Raw genomic sequence first — 16,236 nt, forward strand, 5'->3', positions numbered from 1 at the left:
GAGAGGAGCTGTCATGTAGCTGTCCTATAGATTCACTAGCCATGTTTATAGGACCCATTCCTCAGCATGTGACTTCCCGAAAGCTTGCCACCATGCATGCTCAAGTTAGAATCAATGCTAATTCTGACTGATGTATTTGTGTGCTGGGGGGCAACAGCAGGCTAATTGTAGCTAGGCTATTTTCAGTGGCATTGGCTAGCACTGGGACCTCACAGCTCCTGCATCATAACCTGGATATAATATATTTGTGTGTTGTCAGGGTCCCCAAGGAATGGTACGTCCCTGTATGACTGAGAGAGAGAGCTCGGAATAGCCCAAACGAGTTGGCGGCCCCTGTTTTTATAGCCGCTCACATTGGGTCCTCTTTTTTGTTGTTGTTGCTAATCGCTAGCAAGTTAGCTTAGCCCCTTGCTACTAGTCGGGGTGGTTGAGGTGCCACAAGGAGATTGGATTGTAATCCTTTAGTCCCATAAATATAAGAAGAATGTAAGTACTTTTATGTTTCTGTTTCTCCACTGTCTTCTCTCAATTCTCACTCTCCGCCTCCTCTCTTTGTTTCTTTCCTCCCTGTCATTGTAATGAATACTCAGGGAGAAAAGGGTGTAGATTCACGCGCAGAGCACAGCAGGTGTTTATTTCGCCTTTGCAGAAGGCAGGAATCGTGGTCACAGGCAGGCAATGGTCATACACAGGTAGACAAACAGGCAGGTGAATCAAAACTAGGACTGAAGGCTTTAACTGGTTCTCACAAACGAGCTAGGAAAAGGCTTAGTAGAGTCCAAATGAAGAATACCTCACAAAGGCACAAACAGAATGAACTGAACTAAATAAGGAGCTGATGAGACCAGGTGAGTAACTAACGCAGGTGAAATCAATGAACAAAAATGAAAGACAGGGCTACATTCAAGAACAACAACGAAACAGAACACAAGGTTGACTAAGAAAATAAATACAGAACCTTACGGTCATCCTTACATGACTTGACTGTGGTAACCTCTAAAGCAGTAACCTTGGACATACATTCTCTGTGTTTCTGTGGTATGTGTTTATGTGTAGCTGTGTGCAATATGTGTTTTTCTATTTGTTTGACCTATAACCTTTGGAATTTCTATAGAGTCTGCAACGATCGTGGTCCTCCCCGGATGAGGAATTGGAAGGATCAGACCAAAACGCAGTGTGGTAAGTGTCCATGTTAATTTTTATAAATAAACTGAACACTGCAATAACCAAAAAACAACAAAGAGAGAGTGAACGAAACAGTTCTTTAAGGTAAACACACAAAACAGAAAACAACTACCCACAAACACCAGGTGGGAACAGGCTACCTAAGTATGGTTCTTAATCAGAGACAACGATTGACAGCTGCCTCTGATTGGGAACCATACCAGGCCAAACACATAGAACTATAACACACAGAACAAACAGAATGCCCACCCCAACTCACGCCCTAACTAAAATAGAGACATAAAAAAGGAACTAAGGTCAGGACGTGACAGAGTATTTGTTACATGGATTGTTGCTATCTTTGTCAGCAGATCTCTTTCTCCAATAGCCAAGTTGTTTCGTTGTCAATGCCAGATATGAACTATTTTGCATACAGAGAGAATGTAGTTGGCTAAAGCAGTAACAAGTCTGCCTACCAGGCTGGCTAGCTTGCATCCCTAGTAGGTGTCCCAACTTTCGCCTCACGAGAATACCAGTGTCATGCACAGTTCATGACCTTCCCCCTCCCCCCATTGATTGCTGAGTGGATCTTGTCCAATCATAGAGGTTTATGAAGGCTATTGTCAAACAACCATGACGGATGTTTCACTCCGAGTCCTTGGAGACATTTGGCTGGGCAGGGCCCTCTCTCTCGAATGTTCTATATCTCCATGGTATTAAGTGTAGAGGTGGATGGAAGGGGGATTAAAAAGGAGGCGAGGAAGGTAATTGGATGAGTGCAGAGTGGACCCCTGTCTGTCCTCGTCCTCAGTGGGCATTTTGACTTTGATGCCTGCCAAGAACACACACACACCAGGGTTTCCGCAAGGAAAACTTGGTGCTGGACCACGTGAACGGGAATATTTTAATTTACCAGCCATTTGAGATATTTACAGGATCTAAATCTAAAGATGCATCAAGTAGGATGGGTCGCTAATATGACTAAGATTGATTAAGACTAAGATTGTGCCTTTGGCTTCGAGATCGAAAAACCAATAGAACAGAAGATAAATGGCATAGTGGTGGGTGCAATAGGGAAGTAGGCTAAATGGAAATAAACAATTATACACTGTAATTACTACTTATATAATCATTGAAAACGCTTCACCAGAAGACAGCCACAGAGGAATAAAGGATCATTTTCTTCCTTAACAACATAGCTGTGGATTGTTTCAAATCACAAGCTCGCAGTCCTATGCCTATTTGGGAAGTCCGCAATTTGGGCAGGGCGCGTGGCAATAGGCCTAGCTGATTGAGTTGCGGCTGTCAGTGAAAAGCATCAAAACATTTGAGATGAGAAGGGGAAGGGTGTGTGGCGAAAATAGCAGAGTCTCTCCAGAATGTCTCAGCTGTCTCCCGGCAATTCTTGAGCATTCATTGTTTCATTGTGTGAATTGTTTGGACTTTTATTTCAAATAATGATCAATTCCCCATTACATATCTCATCAGTAGTAAAAGTACTGTTAATCGCCTTCATTTGGTCATTTACCGTTCTCATTCTCGGAGTGGAAATGCTGTTTGCAGAGTTCACAACCAGCTACACTTATGAGAAACAAGTTTTGGTTTATTTCATAACCTGATTTGTATATTGCTTCAGTGTCTTTTTGTTTGGAGTGCTCCATGTGAGCATGTCTGGTTTCTCTGTTCCAATAATGTTGAGGGATCGTCGCGCATGCTTGAGCACGCATAGGAGTACCTGGCCTGCTGCGCGGAAATGTAGGAAAGTGTTGTTTTTTTAACATCCATTGCAGATGATAATACATTAAAAGTATAGTTCCTAGTAAGCTGTTTCAAAAATCTTTCCAACAATCTCCCCCTTGATAATCACCAATCCTCGGTGTAAACTGCTGCATTTGACCTATAGACCATTAGTTCCATGCTCTCATTTCTTGAGCGGCAAATGGATAATGGTGTATCAATATGTCCACATAAAAGAGGCTGGTGATCTCGCATTAGTTGACTTGAAAATTTCAGAATTTTATGATTACCCACATGACAATGATTTTTTAAATATTAAATCATGAATAATTAGGCTACCTCTAATTTCCATTCAGATAGCCTTGTCCAGCTAGGCCTGCTATCACCTTGTATACCTTAGCTGGAAATGTTGATATTGTGGCAGATTGCAACCAATACTAGACGTAATTAACCATATACTATAAAGCCTTGGCTACAGGTAAAACCATTTACAGCTATGATTTTATCCCCATTACCGTCAAGGGAGGTAAATAACGGGTTTCCTTGAAAAGTGGAGCTTTACAAAAATGCCAGTAGTATTAATCTACTCCTAATATTCAACATGTAGCATTTGGAGAAAAACGTGGAGCGAGCGCGGCAACACAGATGAATGAATTAAACCGCACGTGGGAAAATAGAGCTTTGAATGTGATCAAAGCAAAAATATTCTGCATGAAAGTAAGAGAGAGAGAGAGTAAACTTTATTGTTTCTAGTGGAGGTTGGTTACAAGTCAAGTGTCCTGGCTTTGCATCAGTTCAAAAGATAATGAGTGACTGAAGTGACCGCCTGGGAGCTGTGTGGGAGAGCTGGGCAGATCAGCTCAAGCAGACCGTGCAACTGAAAGATGTCAATTCTGCAAATGAGAGGATTGCATTAAATTAAATGTAATTTGTAATTGTTCTAATTGTTGTCTCGTTATAGTCATAGCTTTACTCAGGAAAAATAGGTAGTTGACGGGTATTGACATGGTTACTATTGACGAAATGAACACTGTGTTTTATATAGGTCATAAGATGGGAAGGTGAAAGGTCGGTGTTCGGAGGGTTCCTAAAACAACACGCATGCATAACACGCTCAGCAGAGAAAAATGTTGTTAATTTAGCTCTAACCTTTCCACGGCTATTGCCCACAGACCAGTCACATGTACCTGATCTCTCACTCTCACACTCACTCTCACTCTCACTCTCACACTCACTCTCACACTCACTCTCACACTCACTCACTCTCTCACTCTCTCTCTCACTCTCTCTCTCTCTCTCACGGCATTAAGAGTAAACCATACCCAATATGTTACGTGTGTGTTTACGAGAGAGAGAAATAGACGGAGACCCTCAGTAAGTACCGGCAGATGTTAGTGGTAGACAAAGCTCTATCTTTTCAGGGCAAAAGGAATCAAGGCTGTCATGCTCTTATACAGGGCAGACACACACACACACACGCTAGAACTAACACACACATGCACACACACAAGCAAAGTAGAGGGTGTAAGCGTTGACTTTATGATCTTAAATGGCATTTACACTGGCTGTTTAAACTCTCCTCTGGTGTCCTCACTTTTATCTCTCTCTCACTCAATCTCTCTCCCTCTCTCTTTCAATCAGTCTCTCTATCACACGATTATGTGACAAATGGCTGTGACTAAAACTAGACAAAAATTGTCCAGAGTCGACTGATGATAACTAAAACTAACGAAGGAGGAAATTACTAAAATGTGACTAAGACTTAAAGGTATTTTAAGATTGAAACTAAAGGAAACTAAATCTAAAACAGCTGCCAAAATGAAAATGCTAGCCACCTAATTTTCAAACGCTTTATGAGTGTCACGTTCTGACCTTTATTTCCTTTGTTTTGTATTTATTTAGTATGGTCAGGGCGTGAGTTGGGTGGGCAGTCTATGTTTGTTTTTCTATGATTTGGGTATTTCTATGTTTCGGCCTAGTATGGTTCTCAATCAGAGGCAGGTGTCATTAGTTGTCTCTGATTGAGAATCATACTTAGGTAGCCTGGGATGCACTGTTTGTTTGTGGGTGATTGTCTATGTTGTAGCTTCACGGTCGTCATTTGTTTATTGTTTTGTATACAGTGTCAGTACTTTCTTTATAAAAAATGTACCATGGACACTTACGACGCCGCATTTTGGTCCGATCCTTCTCGCCTCTCCTCTTCAGATGAAGAGGAGGACGACCGTGACAGAATCACCCACCAACCAAGGACCAAGCGGCGTGGTAAACAGCAGCGAGGACAGCAGCAGCAGCGGCCAGCATCACAGGAGGAATGGACATGGGAGGATGTATTGGACGGCAAGGGTTGCTACACCTGGGAGGAGATCCTGGCGGGAAAGGATCGCCTTCCATGGGAACAGGTGGAGGCAGCTAGGAGAACAGAGGCAGCCGGAGAGAGGAGCCGGCGATATGAGGAGGCAGCACAGCAGTGCGACAGGTACGAGAGGCAGCCCCAAAAATATTTTGGGGGGGGGCAGACGAGGTGTGGTACTAAGCCAGGTAGCAGACCTGAGCTCACGCCTCGTGCTTATTATAAGCAGCGCATTACTGGTCAGGCACCGTGTTATGTGGTTAAGCGCACAGTGTCGCCAGTGCGTGCCCATAGCCCGGTGCGCTATAGGGCAGCCCCCCGAAAGTGCCATGCGAGTGTGGGCATCGAGCCAGGGCGTATGGTGCCTGCTCAGCGGGTCTGGTCGCCGGTACGCAGTTTTGGTCCAGGTTATCCTGCGCCGGCTCTGCGTGCCGTGTCTCCGGGGCGCTGGGAGGGTGCAGTGCGTCCTCTGCCTGCGCTCCGCTCGTGCCGGGCGAATGTGGGAGTGGAGCCTAAGGGAGAGGTGCGTGTAGTAAGCACTAGATCTCCCGTGCTTACCCACAGCCCGGTTCAACCTGTGCCTGCACTCTGGAGGGTCCGGGCTAGAGTAGTTGTCCAGCCTGGGGATGTGGTGCCAAGGTTGCGCACCAGAGCTCCAGTGCTCCCCCACAGCCCGGTCCTTCAGGTGCCTCCTAACACCAAGCCTCCTGAGGGTCTCCTGTGGCAGCCCCACGCACCAGGCTGTCTCTCTGTCTCCTCCCTGCAGGTGGTCCCGCCTGTCCGGCGCCGCTGCCGGAGCCTCCCGCCTGTCCGGCGCCGCTGCCGGCGCCTCCCGCCTGTCCGGCGCCGCTGCCGGAGCCTCCCGCCTGTCCGGCGCCGCTGCCGGAGTCTCCCGCCTGTCCGGCGCCTCCCGCCTGTCCGGCGCTGCTGCCGGAGTCTCCCGCCTGTCCGGCGCTGCTGCCGGAGTCTCCCGCCTGTCCGGCGCTGCTGCCGGAGTCTCCCGCCTGTCCGGCGCTGCTGCCGGAGTCTCCCGCCTGTCCGGCGCTGCTGCCGGAGTCTCCCGCCTGTCCGGCGCTGCTGCCGGAGTCTCCCGCCTGTCCGGCGCTGCTGCCGGAGTCTCCCGCCTGTCCGGCGCTGCTGCCGGAGTCTCCCGCCTGTCCGGCGCTGCTGCCGGAGTCTCCCGCCTGTCCGGCGCTGCTGCCGGAGTCTGAGGCACCAGAGCCCCTCAGCCCAGAGCCCCTCAGCCCAGAGGCGCCAGAGCTTCCGCCCCTCTGTCCAGAGCTTCCGCCCCTCTGTCCAGAGCTTCCACCCCTCTGTCCAGTGGGGTCATTGAGAGGGGTGGTCATGGTTAGAAAGCCACGGAGGCGGACAATAAGGCGGACAAAGACAATGGTTAAGTAGGGTCCGCGTCCCGCGCCAGAGCCGCCACCGCGGACAGACGCCCACCCAGACCCTCCCCTATAGGTCAAGGTTTTGCGGCCGGAGTCCGCACCTTTTGGGGGGGGGTACTGTCACGTTCTGACCTTTATTTCCTTTGTTTTGTATTTATTTAGTATGGTCAGGGCGTGAGTTGGGTGGGCAGTCTATGTTATGTTTTTCTATGATTTGGGTATTTCTATGTTTCGGACTAGTATGGTTCTCAATCAGAGGCAGGTGTCATTAGTTGTCTCTGATTGAGAATCATACTTAGGTAGCCTGGGATGCACTGTTTGTTTGTGGGTGATTGTCTATGTTGTAGCTTCACGGTCGTCTTTTGTTTATTGTTTTGTATACAGTGTCAGTACTTTCTTTATTAAAAATTTACCATGGACACTTACGACGCCGCATTTTGGTCCGATCCTTCTCGCCTCTCCTCTTCAGATGAAGAGGAGGACGACCGTGACAATGAGTGGCCTGCTAAGGTACCTTTCTGCACCTTCTAAACCGTTGAGAATAGACCCAAACCTATCCTAATGGTCGCATAATCAGGTCCAGGCTGTTGGCCTATGCAGTTATTTTGGCGTGAAACAAAACAGGAGCACATCACTGTAGTTTACAGCCTACGGACAATAATTGTGTATTCACTTGTTAACATGAATAAAATCCTCATTGCACCGTGTTGTTGTAGCCCAGGTATAATAATATAAATTTTCTAAAAGCGTAGGCCTAATCAATAGTGGAGCTTTGCATTACCCAGGGACCACACAGCCTGGAGGAGCACACTACAGATCTGCCATTTCATAATCTGTTAATATTTAGCTGATGAATGGCCTAATATCTAGCTAATATTTAGCTTCTTACTTTGACTACACATCACTAGCCTCTCTCTTCCAGCTGTTCCCGTTGCCAACAAGCTATAGGCTACGCAAGCCTCTCCACAATAGACCATTCCTCTGCTTGTGAAAAGCCATAGGACATTTATTTTGATGATTGTTTATAGCCTATTTGGGGAAAGAAGCAGGATTGCTCTTGCTAATTGCTGAATGTAAAACAGGCCAACACCATAGAAAATGCATGTCTTGGATTGTTGAGGAGAGAGTGCATTGGTGTGATGACTTTTGGCCAGTTATGATAGCGCTGATGCATTGCAGATAGTTTGCACAGGACGTACAGAGATGAGTACAGTGAGAAATAAGACCCAAAGGACTTGACAACCATTAGAAAAATGGAAATCACTTGCAAACCATTTGAACAATGAGGCAATGACATACTGTAAAAGATGCGCCGGCTAAACGTTGATTTGCTCAATTTAAATACAAGGGTCTATCATTTGTCATTAGGCCTACATGTACATTAAATAATTATTTGCAATTGTCACTATGACAATGAACACACCCGGAAAGCACTGAACAGTCTGAACCAGTATCTGTGCAGCAGAAACCTCTTGAATGGTTGTGTTAACACCTTATTAAAAAGGCAACGTGCAGCAGGATGTGTTGATCAGTTGTTTGTCTGTAAAACGGTAAACTTTCTTCTCATGTGAATGCTCACCAATGGTTTATAGTTATTCTCACAACATTCTTACTAGCCTACTAGTAAGTCTAGCTAACGTTAGCAAACTTGAATAAAATCACACTTATACACTTTTACTTGTTTACCTGACTTTTATACTCTATAAATGTACTCTTTCCAATAATTTACCCTGGCAAGTTTTGCTACTGGCATGCTGCAGTTTTAACTCTATCCCAAACCTTAACCCTCAGAATGAATGCCTAAACTTAACCCTAATGCTAGACTTAACCAAAATCTTGGAATTAATGCTTGAACTTAAAAGTCAAGGTTAGTTTTGGTTTCACTTTTGAGCAGTTTGACTGAACGCTAACATACGGCAACACACTCCATAATCTACAGATGGCCCCACACACAGCCTCACATGCCATAATTGAAAGGGCGCGTCATCAGAGACACGAGGGCTGCTCGGGTTGAGTTCTCTGTGTAGCGTATTTACCCACTCTGAAATGAATATCCGGGGCTCTATTTTAACAAACCTAACGCAATGGTAAACCTTAGCGCTGGTGGTAGTGCTATAAGGTCCGGGTGTGTCAGAAATATTTTTGCCATTTTCACTGCGGGATTTAGAAGCGCAATAGCTGTTGGTGGCGCGAAAGGGCTGGGTTTTGATGAATAAATAGATTAAATGTGTGAGGAGAGCTTGGCCACTCACTGGCCAATCAACGTGTTTCCTGGCTTATTGCTGCATGCCGTTGCCTTAAATTCTGTTAGTTATTGACGGTCTTTACGTTGTCATCAACTCCTATTCGGCTGGGGGCACGTAATATTCTCTTCCTAGTCCATTGTGGATTGACACAGTTTATTTAATAGCAGAGGCTACAGTAATGAGTAAAAGCAGCAACAATTTTTTATTTATTTTTAAATCCAGTGTTGGCTAAAATATGTTTGGAGTGTTGACAGGCAACATTGTCGTAATTGGCTTCAGCGGGTATAGGCCTTTTACACATGGCACTTCTCCTCAAATGAAAAAATACTAGGCTACCGTAAATTGTATTGTATGTGTGAGGCACGTTGTCAATAAGCAAGATATAGCCTGGGCCTACAATTCATATGGCGCTACAGGACTGAATAATTTTAATTTAGAGGAGCAGGTCTTTGTTAACCGGACACGTGGTGCTCTTTGGAAATGGGGATGGAACCAACAGACTAGAGGAGTTTATGCACTGCAGGTAGGCAGTGAATTGTGAATAATGCAAAAACACGACGGCAAAAAAAGCCTCACGAGTAGACCATTTTAGAAACATTTTATGGATTGGCTACTTGGCTAATGCAAGGCTAAGATAAGAAAGACACCAGACACACTACTGTCGAACCAGCTGTCGTTATAGTAGGGTAATGTACAATAGCCTACATAGATTGAAAAGGGATGCTCCCAAACTTGATCTTTTAATATAGCTTTGGTTATTAAGATTTTCTAAATATGAGGTTTACGGGGGCAAAAAAAAGGACATCTCTCTTGTTCCATGTGCATATGAACACTGTGTGTCAGGGCTGGATAAGCTGTACATCCGCTGTGAAAATACATGCCATAACCAACTGTTACGGCTAAGACCAGCTTTTGGTTGGTTTTAATGGTCCAATGCAGCCGTTATCTCCATATCAAACCATTTCTGGGTAACAATTAAGTACCTCACTGTGGTGGTTTTCAATTAAAATGGTCAAAAATAAATAAGAATAGCCTCTTAGCGAAGAGGAAGAATGTATTAAGCAATAACTTTGCTAGGACTGTCTGGGAGTGGTCTGAGTGGGGAGGGGAAAACTGGAAACTAGCTTTTATTGGCCGAATGGTTTGGAACTCTTTCTTTTTGGTTTATTCACTAATTTAACACCAGGCAGGCCAAAACTCCATCCCACCAAAACAGGCTGATATTTACGGTCGTCTCTTACACTAAATTATTAGTATTATTCTAACCTCATAGTGTGGAAATATATATATATCACAAGAAAATCATGTTTTTGACTGCACTTTGACTTTGGCTCATGTTTTTAAGGACACACCTCAGATATTACCACTCCTCCAACCCCAGCGCAAGCCAATCCTGGCGCTAGGGTTTGGCAGCTTTAACAGGTTGAAATTGCAAACGAGCATGCATGCAGGTCTTGTGTAAATCTGCAATTAGGTGGTATTTATTTGGTCTTACCATAAAAGCTTCTCAGGTAAATTATACATCATAATCAAATCTAATTTTATTTGGTGACATACACATACTTAGCAGATGTTTTTACGGGTGTAGCGAAATGCTTGTGTTCCTAGCTCCAACAGTGCAGTAATATCTAACAATTCACACACATCTAAAAGAAAAAGCATGGAATTAAGAAATGTATAAATATTAGGACGAGCAATGTCGGGGTGGAGTAGAATACAGTATATACACATATGAAATAAGTAAAGCAGTATGTAAACATTATTAAAGTGACTACTGTTCCATTATTAAAGTGGCCAGTGATTCCATGTCTATGTATATAAGGCAGCAGCCGCTAAGCTCCAGGGTTGCATAACCGGGTGGTAGCCGGCTAGTGATGGCTATTTAATAGTCTGATGTCCTTCAAATAGAAGCTGTTTTTCAGTCTCTCAGTCCCAGCTTTGATGCACCTGTACTGACCTTGCCTTCTGGATGATAGCGGGGTGAGCAGGCCGTGGCTCGGGTGGTTGATGTCCTTCATGATCTTTTTGGCCTTCCTGTGACCTCAGGTGCTGTAGGTCTCCTGGAGGGCAGGCGGACTGCACCACCTTCTGGAGAGCCCTGATGTTGTGGGTGCAGTTGTCCTACCAGGCTGTGATACAGCCTGACATGATGCTCTCAATTGTGCACCTGTAAAAGTTTGTGAGGGTCTTAGGGACCAAGCCAAATTTCTTCAGCCTCCTGAGGTTAAAGAGGCACTGTTGCGCCTTATTCACCACACTGTCTGTGTGGGTGGATCAGTTCAGATTGTCAGTGATGTGTATGCCGAGGAACTTGAAGCTTTTTACCTTCTCCACTGCGCTTCTCATCAATGTGGATAGAGGCGTGCTCCTTCTGTTTCCCAGTGGTGTACTTTAAAGTATACTTTAAAGTATACTTTAAAGTACTACTTAAGTAGTTTTTTGTGGTATTTGTGCTTTACTATTAACATTTGACTAATTTTACTTCACTACATTCTTAAATAAAATAATGTACCTTTTACACCATACTCCAGAACATCCCTGGTCATCCCTACTGCCTCTGATCTGGTGGACTCACGGACTCACAAAACACATTCTTTGTTTGTAAATTATGTCTGAGTGTTTACACATTCTTTGTTTGTAAATTATGTCTGAGTGTTTGTATGCCCCTGGCTATCCATAAATTAATATATATATATATATGCCACAGAGAACGAGAGCCCAGAGTCCTTGGGAGCGGGCCGCGTTGGTGGCACTGTGTTATCCTCAAAGCGGGCGAAGAAGGTGTTTAGTTTGTCCAAGAGCAAGACATCGGTGTCCACGACTTGGCTGGGTTTTCCCTTTTGTAATCCGTGATTGTCTGTAGACCCTGCTACATCCCGTGTCTGAGCTGTTGAATTGTGACTCCACTTTGTCACAGTGGGTACAACATCCCCTATACACTTCCTGATGAACTCACTCACTGTGTCTGTGTATATGTCAATGTTATTCTCAGAGGCTACCTGGAACATATCCCAGTCCGCGTGATCTAAATAATCTTGAAGCATGGATTCCGATTGGTCAAACCAACCTTAGCACGGGTACTTCCTGTTTGAGTTTCTGCCTACAGCAAGGGAGGAGTCGTGATCTGATTTGCTGAAGGGAGGGTATAATAAATGCGGCCTCAGGATAAGTGGTTTCCAGTTTGCATATATCCAGTGTAGTTCTTGAGGGATGTCATGGTATCGGCTTGAGGGGGAATATACACCGTTGCGACTATAACATTAGAGAATTCTCTTGAGGTAATACGGTCGGCATTTGATTGTGATATTCTTGGTCGGGTGAACAAAAGGACTTGAGTTTCTGTATGTTATCACACCATGAGTAGTTAATCATGAAACATACATCACCAGCTTTCTTCTTCCCGGAGAGTTCTTTATTCCTGATTGTGCGATGTACTGAGAACCCAGCTGGCTGTATGGATGGGGACAGTATATGATTCCGTGAATCAGAGTATGTTACAGTCCCTGATGTCTCTCTGGAGAAGATACTCGTCCTGAGCTTGTTTACTTTATTGTCCAAAGACTGAACATTAGCGAGTAATATACTCTGAAGCGGTGGATGGTGTGCATGCCTCTTAAGTCCGACTAGAAGACCACTCCAAATACCTCTTCTCCGCCGGCTGCGTCTAGGAGCAGCCTCTGGGATAAGTTCAATTGCCCTGGGGGGTACGAACAAAGGATCCAATTCTGGAAAGGCATATTCCTGGTCGTAATGCTGGTGAGTTACCGCCTCTCTGATATCCAAAAGTTATTTCCGGCTGTATGTAATAACACAAACATTCTGGGCTAAAATTGCTCCACTTACACATAAACAAGAGTGCGAGAGAGAGAATCTTTGGCTGTGCATCACACGACAACAATGGGCCATGAAGTTAAACATACTTCACCCGGACATTAACACAGTATTTTACAGTGGGCACTTCAAAGTCTGCACAGCCCCAAATCAGCAAAAACAACTTCTCTTGGCAGTGTAGGGACAGTTTGAAATGTACTATTTTCACATGACCCTCCACTTAAATGGTCAATTAAATTATTAAACAAATAACAACTGTGTTTTCTTAACGTGAATATTGACTTTGCCGCTTCAGCATGCTTTTGTGGCACAGTCAATGCCACACAGTGCTACGGGCCAGAAGGTTGAGAGTTCGCCGACAACCACGGGGTCGAGCTCACTCTGCCTGTTTCATTGCACTACGGTCACAGCCAGTTGCAGACATTGATCAGCTAGGGGGAAATCAGATTTTAAACATTTTGATGCCATATTTATAAATATATAAAATATATTCAATACATTTTCCACCAACAGGTTTCTGTGCCAATGCACCACACAACCAATGAAAAAAAACATACAGGCGTTGGACACTTCAATATCATGGTTTGCGTTTTCAACACCACAATAAATAGACCGTCAATCTCGACAAACAGAAAATACACCCCTCCCTACCCTGTAGGCCTACACACTATTGAAGGCTTGGCTTGACAATCGCCGAATGTCATTAAACTTTTTGTGTTTTGTAACAGTTGTCTCTTTCAAATAGCTGCTCTCAGTAAAAACAAATGCAGTCGTGGCCAAAAGTTGAGAGAATGACACAAATATTAATTTTCACAAAGTCTGCTGCCTCGGATTGTATGATGGCAATTTGCATACACTCCAGAATGTTAAGAAGAGTGATAAAATTAATTGCAAAGTCCCTCTTTGCCATGCAAATTAACTGAATCCCCCAAAAACATTACCACTGCATTTCAGCCCTGCCACAAAATGACCAGCTGACACAGGTGTGAGTTGATGAGGGCAAGGCTGGAGATCACTCTGTCATGCTGATTTGAGTTCGAATAACAGACTGGAAGCTTCAAAAGGAGGGTGGTGCCTGGAATCATTGTTCTTCCTCTGTCAATCATGGTTACCTGCAAGGAAACACGTGCCATCATCATCATTGCTTTGCACAAAAAGGGCTTCACAGGCAAGGATATTGCTACCAGTAAGATTGCACCTAAATCAACCATTTATCGGATCATCAAGAACTTTGCGTTTCAATTGTTTTGAAGAAAGTTTCAGGGCGCCCAAGAAATTCCAGCAAGCGCCAGGACCGTCTCCTAAAGTTGATTCAGCTGGGGATTGGGGCACCACCAGTACAGAGCTTGCTCAGGAATGGCAGCAGGCAGGTGTGAGTGCATCTGCACGCACAGTGAGGCAAAGACTTTTGGAGGATGGCCTGGTGTCAAGAAAGGCAGCAAAGAAGCCACTTCTCTCCAGGAAGAACATCAGGGACAGACTGATATTCTGCAAAAGGTCCAGGGATTGGACTGCTGAGGACTGGGGTAAAGTCATTTTCTCTGATGAATCCCCTTTCCGATTGTTTGGGGCATCCGGGAAAAAAGCTTGTCCGGAGAAGACAAGGTGAGCGCTACCATCAGTCCTGTGTCATACAAACTGTAAAGCATCCTGAGACCATTCATGTGTGGGATTTCTTTTCAGCCAAGGGAGTGGGCTCACTTACAATTTTACCTAAGAACACAGCCATGAATAAAGAATGGTACCAGCACATCCTCCGAGAGCAGCTTCTCCCAACCATCCAGGAAGAGTTTAGTGACGAACAATGCCTTTTCCAGCATGATGGAGCACCTTGCCATAATGCAAAAGTGATAACTAAGTGGCTCGGGGAAGAAAATATCAATATTTTGGTTCCATGGCCAGGAAACTCCCCAGACCTTAATCCAATTGAGAACTTGTGGTCAATCCTCAAGAGGCAGGTGGACAAACAAAACCCAAAAGTTCTGACATACTCCAAGCATTGATTTATGCAAGAATTGGCTGCCATCGGGCAGGATGTGGCCCAGAAGTTAATAGACAGCATTCCAGTACGGATTGCAGAGGTCTTGAAAAAGAAGGGTCAACACTGCAAAAATTGACTCTTTGCATCAACTTCATGTAATTGTCAATGAAAGCCTTTGACACTTATGAAATGATTGTAATTATACTTCAGTATTCCATCTGACAAAAATAATCTAAAGACACTGAAGCAGCAGACTTTGAAAATTAATATTTGTGGCCAAGACTGTACATACAGTGCCTTGCGAAAGTATTCGGCCCCCTTGAACTTTGCGACCTTTTGCCACATTTCAGGCTTCAAACATAAAGATATAAAACTGTATTTTTTTGTGAAGAATCAACAACAAGTGGGACACAACCATGAAGTGGAACGACATTTATTGGATATTTCAAACTTTTTTAACAAAGAAAAAACTGAAAAATTGGGCGTGCAAAATTATTCAGCCCCTTTACTTTCAGTGCAGCAAACTCTCTCCAGAAGTTCAGTGAGGATCTCTGAATGATCCAATGTTGACCTAAATGACTAATGATGATAAATACAATCCACCTGTGTGTAATCAAGTCTCCGTATAAATGCACCTGCACTGTGATAGTCTCAGAGGTCCGTTAAAAGCGCAGAGAGCATCATGAAGAACAAGGAACACACCAGGGAGGTCCGAGATACTGTTGTGAAGAAGTTTAAAGCCGGATTTGGATACAAAAAGATTTCCCAAGCTTTAAACATCCCAAGGAGCACTGTGCAAGTGATAATATTGAAATGGAAGGAGTATCAGACCACTGCAAATCTACCAAGACCTGGCCGTCCCTCTAAACTTTCAGCTCATACAAGGAGAAGACTGGTCAGAGATGCAGCCAAGAGGTCCATGATCACTCTGGAAGAACTCCACAGATCTACAGCTGAGGTGGGAGACTCTGTCCATAGGACAACAATCAGTCGTATATTGCACAAATCTGGCCTTTATGGAAGAGTGGCAAGAAGAAAGCCATTTCTTAAAGATATCCATAAAAAGTGTTGTTTAACGTTTGCCACAAGCCACCTGGGAGACACACCAAACATGTGGAAGAAGGTGCTCTGGTCAGATGAAACCAAAATTGAACTTTTTGGCAACAATGCAAAACGTTATGTTTGGCGTAAAAGCAACACAGCTCATCACCCTGAACACACCATCCCCACTGTCAAACATGGTGGTGGCAGCATCATGGTTTGGGCCTGCTTTTCTTCAGCAGGGACAGGGAAGATGGTTAAAATTGATGGGAAGATGGATGGAGCCAAATACAGGACCATTCTGGAAGAAAACCTGATGGAGTCTGCAAAAGACCTGAGACTGGGACGGAGATTTGTCTTCCAACAAGACAATGATCCAAAACATAAAGCAAAATCTACAATGGAATGGTTCAAAAATAAACATATCCAGGTGTTAGAATGGCCAAGTCAAAGTCCAGACCTGAATCCAATCGAGAATCTGTGGAAAGAACT

General features: G+C 44.5%; 1 long non-coding RNA gene across 1 annotated transcript; it reads left to right on the forward strand.

Moving 5' to 3' along the window:
* The first annotated feature begins 376 nt into the window (after nucleotides 1-376).
* On the forward strand, nucleotides 377-5,149 carry LOC116374772 (uncharacterized). The gene is made up of 3 exons (XR_004210711.1): nucleotides 377-486; nucleotides 1,115-1,179; nucleotides 5,110-5,149. It is a non-coding gene; the product is annotated as an uncharacterized LOC116374772 (long non-coding RNA).
* The last annotated feature ends 11,087 nt before the right edge of the window (nucleotides 5,150-16,236 follow it).

This window comes from Oncorhynchus kisutch, linkage group LG8 (genome assembly GCF_002021735.2).
Source record: "Oncorhynchus kisutch isolate 150728-3 linkage group LG8, Okis_V2, whole genome shotgun sequence".
Classification (NCBI taxonomy): Eukaryota; Metazoa; Chordata; class Actinopteri; order Salmoniformes; family Salmonidae; genus Oncorhynchus; species Oncorhynchus kisutch.